The sequence below is a fragment of the Canis lupus genome, chromosome 15 (assembly GCF_011100685.1).
Source record: "Canis lupus familiaris isolate Mischka breed German Shepherd chromosome 15, alternate assembly UU_Cfam_GSD_1.0, whole genome shotgun sequence".
In the NCBI taxonomy this organism is placed as follows: Eukaryota; Metazoa; Chordata; class Mammalia; order Carnivora; family Canidae; genus Canis; species Canis lupus.
The window spans coordinates 22,079,213-22,096,198 of record NC_049236.1 but is presented as its reverse complement, the minus strand read 5'-3'; the positions used below and the strand labels follow the sequence as shown (position 1 = coordinate 22,096,198).

The 16,986-nt window shown below is 39.9% G+C and overlaps 1 protein-coding gene and 1 long non-coding RNA gene across 8 annotated transcripts in view; one reads left to right on the top strand and one right to left on the bottom strand.

Moving 5' to 3' along the window:
- SYT1 (synaptotagmin 1) overlaps window positions 1–16,986 on the bottom strand; it is a 535,022-nt gene that overhangs the window by 185,984 nt on the left and 332,052 nt on the right. The window lies entirely within an intron of this gene.
- LOC102155931 overlaps window positions 1–16,986 on the top strand; it is a 304,818-nt gene that overhangs the window by 195,090 nt on the left and 92,742 nt on the right. The window contains exon 4 of one of the 4 annotated variants that reach the window (XR_005370394.1): window positions 16,789–16,908. The exons of the other annotated variants lie outside the window; for them this stretch is intronic. This is a non-coding gene — a long non-coding RNA (uncharacterized LOC102155931). The remainder of the gene's footprint in view (window positions 1–16,788; window positions 16,909–16,986) is intronic. 4 annotated transcript variants of the gene reach the window in all.

The window sequence follows — 16,986 nt, the reverse complement described above, 5'->3', positions numbered from 1 at the left end:
TGTTCTAACACCTTTAAAAAATGTGGTATAAGAGTCCATTTTGAAACTGGGTTAAATGGATAACTATTTTGCTTTATGTTCGAGTATACAGCATTGTGCTTTCATGTAATAAAACTGATATTAGGCTCTTAAGCTTTATGAGGTGTGAATTTACTCCACCTACCCTGGCCACATTCTTTCCTCCTTCCCTCCCTTCTTCCTTCCCCGGGCTAATGGAATTTGTAATGTTGCCATCCCCCCACCCTCTTGATGGCCCTGTTAAACTTTGCTTTCCATCTCGGAGTTAAAGATACTTAGCACATTTAGAGAGTAGACTTGTGAAAATTAACATTTCCTGTAAAGCCAGCCATTAAAAGCAACAACTTACGCCACTCCAGAATGATTGACTTGAGACCTCCTGCTTGCCAGTGTCAAGGCTTCATGATCCTGGAGTTTGGAAACTGGGGAAAGGGCTGAGATTTTCTGCAGTGCATCTCTAATTTTAGCATCTTTGCTCCTGGGTAAGGTTCTCAAATTCATTCCTGCTGCATTGATTTTGTTTTAGAATATTTTTAGTAGGGACACAAGAAGGACCTAACAAGTGTTCTTATCTTAATTTACCAGCGAAGTTGCATCAATGTGAAAAAAATGCCCTCTGCCTGATGTTTTGTTTGATACTGAAATGTGAGAAAGCATGTGGTTATACTTGAGTAATTTAAGAAATTCTCTTTAACACATGGCAGAGAAAAACAAGTCATGGAAAAATGAAGAAACGGGGAAATTGTTCTCTTCAAATTTTGGAGACAATTTTAGGAGAAAAGTGGCAAATGCCCTGTCTTAGTCCATTCAGGCTATAACAAAAATAACGTAGACTGGGGGACTTATAAACAACAGAAATTTGTTTTCATAGTTCTGGAAGCAAAAACGAAGACACTGGCAGGTCAGTGTCTGGTGAGAGCCTACTTCCTGGTTCACAAATGGCTGTCTTTTTGCTGCATCCTCACAAGGCAGAAAAGGGCAAGGGGACCCTCTGGGGCCTCTTCTATAAGGGCACCAATCTCATTCATGAGGGCTCCATCCTCAGGATCTGATCACCTTCCAAAGGCCGCACCTCCAAATACCATCCTGTTGGGATTAGGTTCCAGCATATGAATTGTGAGGGGACACTAACATTCTATAGCACCCTTACATACAAGTTAAATATTAAGCTCAATACACAATCTTACTATGGATGTTTTGGGAGGAGAGGGCATCTTGCAAGAGAGTTTAGAGCCTGGGTGGATTTGGGACCTCCAGGCTTCAGTTGGAACCCTTTGCTGCTACTTAGTGGTTGAATGGCCTTGGTGACTAAATCTCCTTCACCTTCAATTCCTCATCTGTAAACTGGAAGTAATATCAGCATCTGCCTTATAGGGTAGTTGTACCGAGTAAGAAATGTACAGTGCCTGTGGATTCCTGGGTACGTACTCAGTAAGTGGTAGCTATTAGGACAATGAAGCTCCAGCGCATAAAGCAGCTTCCAATAAGCTCAGCACCTGGGGAGTTCTCTCTGGGCAAAACTGTCTGACCAAAGTCTGTCTTCTTCCCCTGATTGAAAGTACACTTAAATGGCCTGAGGGAGGATAAGGATGAAGTGCCTGGCTTCCTTAGCCTCTCAGCCCCTTTCTCCTTGTCAAGTGAGGCTCTCTCCTGGCAGAGAGGTGGTGATTGGGAATGATACGGGCAGAGCTGGGAAATGATCTCGCCTTCACAAAAACCTCGGTGATTCTCATGTAACTTGGCCACTAGATTAATTTCCTAGAGTTATTAAAACCAATTGCCATAGACTGGGTGGCTTCAAACAACAGACATTTGTTCTTTGCTGGCTAGAAGTCCCCAACTCAAGGTGTTGGCAAGGCCAGGCTCTCCCTGAAGGCTGCGGGAAAGAATCTGTCCTATTCTTTGAGCTTCTGGTGTTGAGGGCAGTCTTTGTTGTTTCTTGCCTTGCAGACACATCATTCCAATCTCTTCTTTTATTGCTATCTGGCTTTCTCCCTGTGTGTCTGTGTCTCTTCTTTTTAGGCTATGAGTTCTACATGGTTAAGAGCTACCCTACTCCAGTCTATCAGCTTAATTTGATGAGGTCTGTGAAGATTTTATTTCCAAATAAGGTCACATTCATGGGTATCTGGAGTTAGGCTTGAATATATCTTTTTGAGAGATAAAGTTCAACCCACAACACCCACTATATACGTCTGCATTGAACAATATATTTCTCATTTCTTAATGTGGATATATTATTGTTTTCTAGCAGCACTACTTATTTTCTATTTAGTTATTTTCCTCTGTTTTTTAAAAACACAATTTTTACATTTGAAAACACACTCAAAAGTTGCCAGTGTGAAAAAGTCCTCATTAAACAAATAGTTTTTTTCTAGAGTCTTTCCTCATAGGATTTTCTTACCATTCTTTTACAATCAATGCTAGGAAGAAACCAAACTCCTTGTAGAAATGTGATACACGTAATAGATAGGGCTGCTGGGTATCAGTGTATAAACCTTAACTATTTGGCTGACATTATTGTGGTTTAGGATTAAACCGGTTTTCAAAATCAGTAAATGATGAGTTTTCCCTCTCAGTAGTCCCTGGCTAAAGTAGAGTTTTCATTACTGGGATTTTAAATATAATTAACCTTTTTATAATAAGATTCTGAGTATTTTTGAAGACTCATTTTACCAGAGAGTTATCAGTTTAAGGAAGTCTGAAAGGCTCACCTCCTATATGTTTGAAACAGTTTTTGGAATGTGAGATATGCTAAGAATCTAAACCTTAATTCTTTTGGAGGGCTTTAATGATACAGAGAAATTCTTTTTTTTTTTTTTTTAAAGAATATTCGCCTCCATATTTTTGTTCACATGCATATTTCTTATAGAGTGTCAGAAACTTGTAACACCTAATTATCTTAAAACATGAATATGTCAAACTTATAATTTCTAATAATCATATTGAGTATAGCTCATAGTAGTAGCTCATAATTCCAACTCCTACATCCTTCATACTAAAAACAGAAACTGAACTTCTTAGTCAATTTTCTATAGCAAAAGTTTAGAATTGGAGAAACATCTCCAACTCAGGATCCAATGGTATTTTCATAGATAATGTGAAGCCTGTTGAAATGAACTAACTACCATCACCAAAACATAACCTTTGAAGGATCTGCTAGACTGAGAGGTATGAATAGCAGACGGCTTTAGCTTTCACACTCTTCCACGTTGCTCACATACCAGACAATCTGCACTGTAACATCTCACCACCGTAACTGTGCTGCTGTTAACGTTGCAAAAATATATTATATTAGTGGTTACAATGAAATGCCACCAGAATGAAGAACAAAATGAGAATAAGAGTGATGCTTTCCAGGTCAAACCCACTTACTTTTGTAAAAAAAAAAAAAAATGTATGTAGTACAAATTGATGTTAGGGAAACGAAAATCTCTATTGACTTCTCTTAGGTAAAAATTCTTTTGCTCTTTGCCATTCCAAATCCATGGTAAGTAGAATACTAAAATGGTTCCCAGGGCTTCTGCCTTCTATCCTGCTCCACTGCTGGTATATATCACCCTTTGTAATCCTCTCTCCATGAGTGTGAATGAGACCTGAGTCATAGTAGGTTACTTTATACGGCAAGGGTGTAGGGATATATTTAAGGTTCCAAATCAGTTAATTTTGAATCCAGAGGGAGATGGTTTGGGGGTGGATCAGACTTAATCAGGTGAAGGGCTTTCAAGAGGAACCTGGGTCCTTTCTGAGATGAGAGAGAGAGAGAGAGAGAGAGAGAGAGAGAGAGAGAGAGATTCTGCTGCCCTTGAAGAAACAAACATCCATGTTGTAAACCTGCCTTTGACAAGGGCATCTCCAGGAAGTGAGGGTCTCAATCCTAAAAATGGCAAGAAACTGAATTTCTTCTCCAAATCTGAAGGAGTTGAGTGTCCTGAGTCTTCCAACTGACACGTTGACTAGAGTCTAGTGAGACTCTGAGCAAATGTTCTAGTTAAACTATGTCTGGATTCCTGATCCACATAAAATGGAAAATAAATTTATTGTGTATTGCTTTAAGTTGCTATGTTGTCTTACTATGTTGTAACCTTCAATGCAGCACTAGAAAACCAACAGATCTCTCCACAGACCGTTTTTTAGTATATATTCATAATAGTAGAGCATAGTCTCATATTAATTTAATTAGTAATTATTTACTGTCTACTCTATAGGAATGATATATATGATAATGTCCATCCATGTCCCCAAAGAGTTTAGACTAATCTGGAAGCATAAGGCAAATAGCTCTAACAAAAGAACAAAATTGGGAAGTGCCATAAGCAGGAGACCTATGGAAAGTCAGGAGCCTCTGCTCAAGGAAGCAGGAAAAATAGTCCAAATGTGTTGGCATGTGGTCTGAGCAGAACTTTATAGTCAAAGTGCATTAGTCATTTTTAAAAACATCTATTTATTTACTTGAGAGAGAGAGAGAGAGTGAGCGAGTGTGAGCGCATGAGTAGCAGAGGAAGAGGGAAAGAGAATTTCCAGCAGACTCCACACTGGGTGGGGAGCCCGACAGGGCAAGGGGGGTGGTGGTTTCAGTCTCCTGATCCTGAGGTCATGACCCGAGCTGAAACCAAGAGTCAGATACTTAACCTACTGCACTACCTGGACACTCCAAAGTACATTAGTCATTTGAGTGTATCATAGTTTCTAACATTCTAGCTGTTACTGGGCTGTTCAACCTACAGATTCCCAAGTAACTTCTGTTAGGCACGTGATATGATGAGCACTGGCTGTTCTGTACAACTGATAAATCATTGAACACTACTTCTGAAACTAAGTATGTACTTTATGTTGGATAATTGAATTAAAAGAAAAAAAAGCAATGTGAATTTAAAAAACCAAGCAACCAAAGAAAAAACCTGTGAGGGATCAACGATAATACCGGGGGTGTAGATAGGCGGTGGTGTTTAGAAGTAGCCAGGAAAGAGTTAGGTCTACCTAGGGTAATGACAGTTTATTTCTTTTCTCTCCTTTTCTCTCCTTCTATTCACTGCCCTAACACTTAGCCAATTTCTCTTCATCCTGTCAAGTGCATGGGCTATCATTCTGTTTGTCCTCGCAGGAGAGAAAAAATCACACTCACTGCTTTCACTTTCTCACTTCCTAGGTCGTCACCTCACACCGTGCAAGCTGATTTCTGATTCCAGCTCCCTAATGAAACAAGGCTTTCCAAGGTCAACAAAGAGGTCTAACTCCACTGGCCTCTTCTCAGGCATAATCTTCTGTGATCTATCTGTAGTAGATCATGTCTGGATGCTTAAATCTCTCATTATTCCTTCTCCTGGTCAAAAAAGAAAACAAGGCTGACCATACTCTGTTCCTGAAATCTCATAAAGCTTTATGGTTTACACAGTAAATTATGATATATCTCATAAAGCCCTATGGCTTACAGAGAAAAGCATTAAGTGTTCTCAAAAATGGGGTCACATGCTTTCTTTTCCAATCACATGTTGAGTGTATCTTCTAATCCAGTTGCAGCAAGCAAGCTGCTAACCCTAAAACTCTGTCTGTGATGGTCCTCAATTCATATTGAACAACTCAGTATCACTTCCTTGGTTATGCAAATCACCTCCTCTGGTTCAAGGTGTAATTGAAAGGTCACCTCTTTTTTTTTAGCTCCTTCTCTTTTATTCCCATACCTTTCTCCCTCCTTTGTACCTTGCTTACATGTACATACTTCATTATGCCCTGGACTAAAGTATGTGTCGTTCAATGTCTTCGAGATTCTTTTTTTTTTTTTTAAGATTTTATTGATTTTATTGATTTATTCATGAGAGACGCAGAGATAGGGAGAGGCAGAGACACAGGCAGAGGGAGAAGCAGGCTCCATGCAAGGAGCCCGATGTGGGACTCGATCCTGGGTCTTCAGGATCATGCCCTGGGCTGAAGGCAGCGCTAAACCTCTGAGCCACTGGGGATCCCCAAGTTTTTGAGATTCTTTATGCTCTCCCAAAACTGGAGTCATAAATCTGTACCCCACAGGGTCATTTGAGGGAATAATTGGTCAAACCATAATATATTGATGAAGGCCTGTACTAATTACTCAGACATTAATGGTGGTGATGATGATACCTGTCCCTTATCCCGCATTGGACTGAAAATATCTGCAGGGCAGATGGATGCTTTTGTCATTTTTGCTTCTCCCAAACTTCAGGGAGAGTATGTTTAATAAGTTTTAAATCAAACTGGCTACTGTCTCTCAGAAACTCTTTTTGCTTCGTTTCTCTGACACTCTGCGCTTCTGCTATACTCACTCCTCTACAATAGCTCATCTGTTTCTTCATCGGTTTCTTTACTCATCCATGAGTTTTATATTTTAATCATGTATTCACTTTCTCTTTTCCACCCTATTATATCTTCTTAATAATGACAATTACCCCCTTCCACAACCTCAATTTATATGTGGTCAACTCCCAGACCTCCATTTCCAATGCTGATCCTTCTCTTGCATTCCCATTCCCTGCAGGGCATGACCCTGCCACAGTAATAATGCCCAGCTTCTCTGGAACCATTTCCTATTTTCTTCTGCCTGGACACCCTCACATCCACTTGCAGTGCTTGGCAACTGCTCGTTCGCAGAGTCTGTCACAACCCTGCCTTTCTTTCCCTAGTGGATCAGGCTTTCATTATCTGCAGTGTTCCCTCAATTACCTCCTCTCTGCCTTGTCCCTCTTTCCAGCCCTCCCCTTGCGATCTGTCCTACCCACACACAGCCGCCAGATTGATGTTGCTGAAACAAAACTATAATTGTGTTACTTCCACGTTTAAATATCTTGAATGGTTCCTGGCTCCTCTTTAACTATTAAATAAAGTCTAAACTCCTTAGCCTGATATTTATGGCCCTCTCCAAATGAATTCCAAATTACTTCTCTAGTCTTGTTTTTGATGGTGCCTCTGCACATCCCTTAGGTTTCAGCCTGCGTCACGTCTTACGTTTTACGTTATTACTGCTGGTATGCATACTTTATCTTTCCTATTAGATTATAAGAATGCTAACTTGCTCTACGGGACATTCCACCACCAGCCATCCACCCACCTTTATTGTTGGCCTGCTCCCTGTAAGCTTGTAGTCTAGAGAAGAAAAGACTGGGTCCAGACGAGGAGAATGTCTTCTCAGAACTTAAAGTCCAGGAAGGAACATAAGATATGAGCGTAATAATACTACATGATAGAAGATGCACATATTAAAGGAATGAGATGGCTGTTTAATAAGAGCGGCATGGGAATGCTAGCATTTTAATGGAGCCTTAATCCTTTAGGTTATGGAGGCTTGGATATGCAGGGATGGGAGTAATGGCGTTTCAAATGTAGGAATATGATGGGTTTAGGCTTAAAGGCAGGAAATGCAGGCAAGTGTCCGTAGGACAGAGACTAGTTCAATTGAGAGAAGTTGAAATAAGGCTGGTAGTTTGGGGCTCTACCACAGAGGGTCTTGGGTGACAAATGAAGGAGTTCAAAAGTTGGCAAAGGGGGCTTGCAAGGTACCTGAGCAAGAGATGTGCAGGTTCAGAGCAGGGCTTCAGGAAGAATCATCTGGAAAATTTATATATGATTGGATTGGCCAACAGTGGAAAATTGTTGTGGGAAGACCTCTTCGGAGGCTCTAATGGCTGTGATATGGATGAGGACCCAAATAGTACAGTGGCAGTGGGAGTGGAAAGGAGACAGGGGACAGAATGATGAGGTAATAGGACTTAATAACAAGTTAGACAATGGGGAGAAAATGTGGCAAGAGTGAAAGGGGATAGTAGCAATCCAGTTTCAGGATAGAGGAATATATATGTGTTTCTATCTGTTTGGCTGAGGGAAAAGGTGAGTTTGGTTTGATATACCTAATTTCAATTGCAAATAGAGTATATACAGATGTGTAGCTCTGAAAAGTGTACAGCACTTCAAAAAAAGGAATTTGTTGTTTTAATTTGCATTTCCCTAATGACTAAAAACATTGAACATTTTACATGAATTTATCAGTCACGTGTATCATTCATGGGGTGTCTGTTAAAATCTTTTGCTGGGGCACCTGGGTGGCTCAGCGGTTAAGCATCTGCCTTCAGCCCAGGGCCTGATCCTGGAGACTGGGCATAGAGTCCCATACCAGGCTCCCTGCAGGAAGCCTGCTTCTCCCTCTGCTGTGTCTCTGCCTCTCTCTCTCTCTTTCTCTGTCTCTCATGAGTAAATAAATAAGAAATACAATCTTTTGCTCATTGTTTTATTGATTTATAAGAGGTTTTTATCTTTTCCAAATATATTTTGGAAGCATCTTCTTTACTAAATATACATATTATGGATGTTGTCTCCCAGTTTGTGACTTGCCTTCTTGTTAATAGTATATTTCAAAAAGCAAAATCTTTATTTCTGAAGAAGTTGAATTTATCAACTTTTTCCTCTAAAGTTAATGCTTTTGATGTACTGTTAAGAAAACCTTTGCCAGAAAGAGGAAGTGGGGAGATATCAGCCAAAGGGTAGGAACTTCCAGGCTATGGAGCAACTGGGACTCTCCTACATCACTGGTGAGATATTCATAATACAACCACCGTAGAAAAGCAGTCTGACACTTTAAAAAAAAAATCAGATGTAAATGCTATACAACTCAGTAATTCCACACTTATGTACTTGGTACTTCCCAAGAGAAAAGAAAACATAAACATATATTCCTGTTTACAGGACTTGAACAAGAATATTTATAGCAGTTTTATTCTTAAGAGCCCTAAATTGGAAATAGTCTAAATGTCCATTAGGTAAATTGTGGATATCCTGACAATGGGAAGTACTGAAGCAATGAAAAGGAGTGGCTGATACATATAAGAACATTCATGAATCTTAAAAATACTATGTTTTCCGTGAAAGAAACCAGAACCAGACACAAAGGACTATGCAGTGTATGGTTCCATTTTTAGGAAATGTTAGAACAATCAAAACTAATTTACAGTGATAGCAGATCAATTATCACCTAGAACCAGGGCAAAAATTGCTGGGATGGGACTAGAGCAATTTTTTGGAGTGATGATTACATGGCGTATATTTGTCGAAATGCACAGAACTATGTATCTACGGTGGGTTCATCTTACTGTATATAAACCAGTCCTTAATAAAGTTAAATTCCTTAAAGTTATTAAAGTGGGGATCTCAGTGGAAGCATCAAGCGTAGAGGTTGAGTTTTGAGTCTGATTTACATAAAGACAATATTGGAAGTTCTGAAATCATGAAGAAATCAGAGTGATAGAAGAATGCCAATGCAGATCCTTGAAAGTACCTACTTGTAAGTGCTTGGAGGAAGAAGAGAGAAAGAATGCTCAGAAAGAAATGAAGAGAGTTAGAGTGTGAAGTAACTAAGGGGAAAGGGGTACTGGGGTAAGGTATCAATATGGGTAAGGCACAAGGCCTTGGGTGCCTTTTACGTATAGCTCCAACTTTCTCCGGCTGAGTGAATGGCCAGACTGAGTAATCCAGCTAGCAGCAAGCCTGCATCAAACTCCAATGGAAGACAAAAACAGAACTAACTTTGGGAAACTGTCCATAAGTTCTCTTACAATGGAAGCACTGGTAAAATCATGCGGTGTTCAGCTTTTAGAAAGATTAAGCTCAAACTTTCTGGAAGCACCTGGACTTTCATATCAGTAGCAGTGGACTTAGAGCTGGAGACTACTTAATTCATCAGAGCAAAAACAAATGTCTACTGATTAGGCTCTGGAGGGCAGCCAGGTAAATTGCATTAGAGCACCAATAGCGAATAAGGAGGAGAAAGGTAGGTGGATGCCAGCAGCTGTGGAAAGGTGAGGCGACATGGCACCGTTCCAGCTAGTGTGGGCAGACGATGGCTGGCAAGGCCATTTGAAGCACCACTTCAAACGGTGTCACAGTCGTGGCGTTCTTGGAAGCAAGCTGAAAAACTGAACTGCCGTGTTTGGTGTAGCTGATAAGGTGAAACAGAGAAACTCACCCAAGAAAACCTTACCCAGGTACCCACTGCTGGGAAAGGTGCTGTACAAGGACACTTCCGGTTGTCTTTGAACTCTCCATTGAAAGTACAGAAAACTGGCCTGTGTTGTGCAGCAATAGTCATAAGAAAGGAGTTCGTCTTGTTTCTTGGGCATTCCAATGCAACATATTTTTAAGACTAAAAAATGAAACTAAGTCCCAGACCCCCACTTGAGTAAAAATGTTTGTGGGGAGAACCATTTACTCTGAGGACCAATTTGGCAGCTGCTGGTATCTTAGTGCTGGGTGAGACCGGGCTGCCAGCTGGCGGGAGAAGAAAACAAATGGGGGACAGCACAGGCAAAAGGAGTAGAAAACGGAACAGGGAATGACAAAGTTATAAAAGGTTGAGGAAAGAGAGAGAAAAATAAAAAGGGTGAAAGAGAAAAGGTGGTTGTGTCGTGCTGCGTGGCTGAGGGCAAAGCAAAATGGCTCTGTAGGTAAGTCCATCTTTAATCTAGGGTCATATTCCATTTTGCCTCCTACTCATCTTTTTTATTATATTAAAATTTTATTTAAATTCAGTTAATTAACGTATAATGCATTATTGGTTTCAGAGGAAGAGGTCAGTGATTCATCAGCCTTATGCAGCACCCAGTGCTCATTATATCACGTGCTCTCTCCCTAATATCCATCACCCAGTTTTACCCCATTCCCTCACTCTCCTCCCCTCCAGTGACTATCTGTTTGTTTCCTATGATTAAGTCTCTTATGGTTTGTCTCCTCCTCTGATTTTTTCTTGTTTTATTTTTTCCTCTCTCTAACTCTCCTTTCCAGTAAGACCCCTTTGGAAGTCCCTCTTACCCTCCCTCCCTCCCTCTCTTCCTCCCTTCCTCCCTTCCTTTTTTTTCTTTTCTAAATGGAGGTATAATTGACATATGACAATAGTATCAGGTGTACGACATAATGACTCGATATTCGTATAGCAAAATGGTGATCCATGATGAAGTCTGGCTAATATCTGTCTCTACACATAGTTACTAGTTTTTTCCTTGTGATGAGAAGTTTTAAGATCTACTTTCTTAGCAACGTTCAAATATACAATACAGTATTGACTCTAGTCACTGCTGTACGTTATATCTCCAAGACTTACTAACCTTACAACTGGAATTTGGTACCTTTTGACTCCCTGCCTCCAATCTTACACATCCCCCAACTCTCTGCTGCTGGCAGCCACCAATCTGCTTTCTGTATCTATGAGTGGAAGCCCACCGCCCCCCCCTTTTTTTGATAATATGATTATCTAGGATCTTTTGTTTTTTTTGTTTTTTTTTTTTTTTAATTTTTATTTATTTATGATAGTCACACAGAGAGAGCGAGAGAGGCAGAGACATAGGCAGAGGGAGAAACAGGCTCCATGCACCGGGAGCCCGATGTGGGATTCGATCCCGGGTCTCCAGGATCCCGCCCTGGGCCAAAGGCAGGCGCTAAACCGCTGCGCCACCCAGGGATCCCTATCTAGGATCTTTTGACTTAGAAGAGAATACTTCTCCCTACTGTGAAACAGGTTTTGTACTGGTATTGGAGACAGTAAGATGAAAAGACAGTGTTCTGGTCTCGAGCAGACTGGTTGGTAATAAGAGAGAAAACACAAATAGATGAGCAAAACATAAAGTAAAAATTACAAACGTGTGAAGACTTGTTACAGGAGGTGAATTGCTGGTTGACAGGTGAGGGGGTGACAGGAAGGGCTTTCAAAACAGAGGGGAGTTCTGAAGGATAACTGAAAGTAGTCCAGCTGAACAAGCAGTGGCAAGCACGACATTTCAGGCAGAGGAGAGAATCTGTACCAAGACTGCGAAGCATGGGACACCACGGATAATATGGTCAGTAGCTCTAAGCATTTCTGTCCTGATGAAGTAAACTGTGTGAGGGTGAAGAGTCGGACATGAGGTTTGATACGTCCAACATATGTGTGAGCCATCTCGGATCATCTCATAAAAAGCCATTGATGACTTGCTGAGATATTTTAATTTAGAGGTCCTCTGGGAGAAGAATTCTGGGTCTGAAATGCCACTGAGACCTAGAAACGAGTTAAAATCATGGGCTTTGGTTGAGTTCCTTAGCGTGTCCTATACAGCCTGGTACACAGCAGGTGCTAATAAATATGCATTAGAAGTCTGAATATTATTTATATAGATAGCACTTTACATGTTAATACCACACGGCTCACACCCACCTTCCCAGAGGTCAAGTACTGTTATTAGCCCTGTGTTACAGAGAGATTAAATGATTTGCCTAAGATCATATACTACTAATGACAGAACCACATTTTGAACCCAGACAGACCAACTCTGAAGCTCACACTCTGGCCTTCAGTTATAGCAAACAACGCTGTCTCAACTTGGGTGGGTTACTGAGACGGGGCCAGAGTCTCTGAGTGATTGACGTAGCATTCTGGACAAAGTATGATCACTTCAGGGCTATGGAGAGTAGTACTAAAGAGTTTAGGTATAATAAGCACATAATTATAATAATAATGTTTCTAATCACTGTGTAATGGTTTACTGGTTTTATAGGATTGGTTCCAAATCCTTCTGAATAGGAAATTATTATCATAAAATTTACTTTCAAGGCAGGGCACCTGGGTGGCTCAGCCAGTTAAGCGTCTGCCTTTGGCTCAAGTTCATGAGGGTCTGGGATCAAGCCTCACGTCCTGCTCCCTGCTCAGTGGGGACCCTGCTTATCTCTCTGCTCTTCCCTGCCCTGCTCGTGCTCTCTCTCTCTCTCTCTCTCAAATAAATAAATAAAAATCTTCAAAAATATTTACTTTGAAGTCAATGAGGAATGTAACTCCATCAGTTAAGGTTTACTACCATGGAGATCCTGAGTATTTCCTGTTTCTGCAGAGAGGTGTGCATTACCTTCAGTAAATGGCATATTTACCCAGGCAGATATGTTTCTATTATTTAGAGTCTACCACTGATGCCCCTGTCTTCTTTTCTTTTTAACTTGTATGTGTCCAATCCCAGTACAAAACTTGTATGTCTCCAATCCCAGTACAAAACTTGTATGTGAAAAAAAACAAAAAAACAAACAAAAAAAAAAACAAAACTTGTATGTGTACAAACAGCTCGAAAGAGAAAAGGAGAAGAAAGAAAGGGTTTAAGCGGATTTTAAATTATGTCAGGACAGCAGTTTCATTCAGAGTGTTTGAAGAAGAAACCTTTAAATGGGCCAGTAGCTTCTTAATTTTTATGTTAAACTTCTCTAAGTGCACTTAAAAGGCAGGCTGCGGAGACATGTGAGATCAGAAGATACCAAGTTTAACTTCTTTATGATAGTATTACAGTACTCTCATACACGAAAATCAGAACAAAAAATAAAGTCAAGTGCTAAAAATATAATAATACATCATATGTTTTCCTACTGGTTTCTGCTTTTAAATTCTTTGTCTTATTTATTTATTTATTTATTTATTTATTTATTTTATTTATTTATGATAGGCACACAGTGAGAGAGAGAGAGAGGGGCAGAGACACAGGCAGAGGGAGAAGCAGGCTCCATGCACCGGGAGCCCGACGTGGGATTCGATCCCAGGTCTCCAGGATCGCGCCCTGGGCCAAAGGCAGGCGCTAAACCACTGCGCCACCCAGGGATCCCTGTCCTATTTAATAGAAACTGGCACAAACCTGTCAGTCACGCCATAAAAGATCAACGGAGTCGTTAAAAGCGAGGAGAAAGCTGTAGTCTCTCAGCTTCTCTCTTTCTACTGTTTTCTTTATATATTTGCATTTGCAGTCAGGCTTCCTCTCGTGAAAATGTAACCTATATTGTGACATGCAACTGGTACATGGTGAGGAGTAGACATTTGAGGCTATTTTAAAATATATTTGCATATTTGTAAAGCATTTCAGCAAGGTAATTCCTGAGTTCTTTTTAATCTATGTCCAAAATATCCCCTCCCCTTATTTGTCCTCAGGTGCCTTTACTTGATGTCTTTGAAATGCTAATGGAATATTGCTAAGTGAGGTTGAGAAACTTAGTTGAGATCCTAATTCACTTGGTGGCTTTATGGACTCACCATTACTCTGTATTACCCAGGCTTTGGAAATTTATAAAGTCCCTCAACACTAGTTCATTTGAAAGGCATGAATTTCTTGGGGGGAATTTTCTGCATAATAGGCTTCCAAGAGGGAAACACAATTCAAGGACACATTTAAGCAACTTTCCTGAATTATCAGTAGCATATGCTTTTGTTATGTTTCCACATTGAACAGAGGCTGTTGCAGGAGTCTTTTCAGACTTGTTCTTGAAAATGTATATTATATGCAATGTCCCAATTTATAACAGAGCATTTATGATGCTCCTTTTACTCTCCAAGTATAAGTAATACTACATGTATTACTTATATAATGTCTACATATATAATTATTAGAAATCAAGAAGAAGTGGTAAGTATAAAAAGGAAAAACAAACAGTCTATAATACATTTATATTTCAATATAGACATCTTCGGGTATAACTACACTAGAAGACAACAAAATGATCAAATGCAACTGCTAAAAGGGATTTTGGATTTAGAGAAGTAAGACAATCAGAAGATTTACAAAACCAGGAGACAAAACATCAGAGGTTGGGCGAATGTTATGAGAACATTCTGTTGATATTAGAACCACTCACAAATACATTGTAGCCATGTTTATATGGCAAATAGTGCTTGGCTTAGATACTTGTAAACAAGATTTCCTTCTAAATGCATGTCTTCTGGAGATTTTAAAAAGTGTGCAGAATGTGGGGATATTTTTCATTGTATGTAACCGTCTCACATGTTGCAAGATCTGTAGACTCTTAGGCCCATAGTCTTTAAATACCAGTTGCCATTCCTCACACCCATTTTGTTTAACACATTAAAAATGGCCCCAACAATGTTTGGAATATCCTGTAGGAGGCAGTGTTAACTCTACTGACTTGACACTAAAGGAATAAGTTTTTACTAATGGTAGCGCGTAAACATTTCTCTCTGTACACACAGACACACACACGCGCGCGCGTATTTCCTACGTTTTAAACCAGAATTCAACTTAAAAAGATGGTGAAATAAACTAAGATTTAATGAAAAATGTTTGAATGTAAGCACAAATTACTATATTGTGATGTTATGGATTGTAACCCTTATCTCTAAGTGCCCTTGTCCCAAATTGATCCCCTCAGCATTGCATTGATGAAGTCAGTATTACAAAGGACTTGCTTTGCTCTGAAAATAACACTCATCAGTATTGTAACTTTTTTCCTTAGAGATATTTCAATTTACTAGAAGCCAACAGTGAAGAATAACACATTTTAGCCAATGCTTTTCTGAAGTGTGAGGAAGAATTGAGTCAACAGATGATAGCTGAAGCTGAGTCATATACAGAGTTCATTGATACAATGAAACAAAATCTGGCTTTTTGTACTTAGATGGTCATGAGTTATTAACATGGCAATCTGAGTAAGTGAGTCCAATAAAAGAAATGCAGGAGCATAAAGTGAATGAGTGTCTGCTTTAAATCCAGATAATGCAATGAGAAACTCTGAATTAGTGTTAAACTTGTGTTCCAAGTGTTCGATCTTTTAAAACCTATCAAAAGACAAATATCGAGCAGTAGCTCTGAACAGGCACATAAGACCCTCGTAGTTTCAAGTCTTAGTTGTGATAAGGACTGGCGGAGAGGATTTGCAGCCCTTGTGATATTCTGTTATGGCAAACTTACAAATTTCAAGATTTTTTTCCTGACACACTCCTGTACCACATAACTACTTTGGCCACATTGCTTACCTTACTAAGCCTGAGCATGCTTACATATTAAATGAGGATAATTGTTCTCACCTAGTAGGGTTTTTACAGGGCAGAATGGAGCTTGGTTTTACAGAATGCACAGCACATACTTCCACATAAAGTCCTCGATAAAGATTGGCGATCATTACAGTAATTATTGTTATTCACATGCCACGGATTCCTGTATGTTCCTACGGGTTCTCTTCATTTGGTCTTGAAATTATCTTCTGGCATTAACATTATGTTCATGACATTAACATAAAGCAGCGACAAGATCCATGACAATGACACTCTCTTCGTTCTGCAGTCAGATGAGGGAGGACACAGTGACTGGACTGCATTTTTCATCACTGATCAGCTTGTTCTGTACTTAGCTCCCTATGCCACTACTGGTTGTTGAGTTTCATTGGTGTTGCTGTGAGATAACCCCACTTTACGCACTAGTTTTCCAGGCCACCACTTTCAAACTGTGTTCCGTACAGTCAGGTGTCATTGTTGGTGCTGATATAAGAGTATCTTGGGAGGGTGAGTAAGGAAGACATTATTAACTCATCACATCTGTTTGATTTATGTTATCTACATTGTAAATCTAGGCTTCTACAATATTTCATTTGAACAAAGGGATCCTTGGCTAAAATGGTTCAAAAACGCACTGCCTAGGTCTGTTTCTCCAAGATGGCACAGAGAGCATTTGGTACACTGTTTGGTATAATAATGTTTGTAGGATTATAACATTTACATAGTCTCTAGCATGGTGTCAGATACTTTCAAAGTATAGGAAATATCAATATGTGTAAGAAATGGTTCCCGTCTCTGAGGAATTTACATTTCAGTGAGAAAGACCCCAAACAAAACCAAATAACCAAGATACAGATTTTCATGATGTGCTTCAAAAGGTTGGAGGAAGACTCAAATGATTCTGCCTTGGAGAAGGAAGAAGCTTCTCATCTAAGTCATAACATCTGAACTGGTTCTTTTTTTTTTTCCTGAAGTGATTCTTGGATGAGAAAACATTGTGTCAGTGTTAATGGCGGAAGGGGTCCAGGAAGAGAGAAAAGCATAAAAGAAGACACCGGAATATGAGAATGCTGGCTGGGTTGGAGAGGTTTTTTGTGAGTAGAATTAACAGGACTGAAATGAATTGCAGGTAAAGGATCGGAGGTGAAATAGATCTGGGAGACAAGGAGATC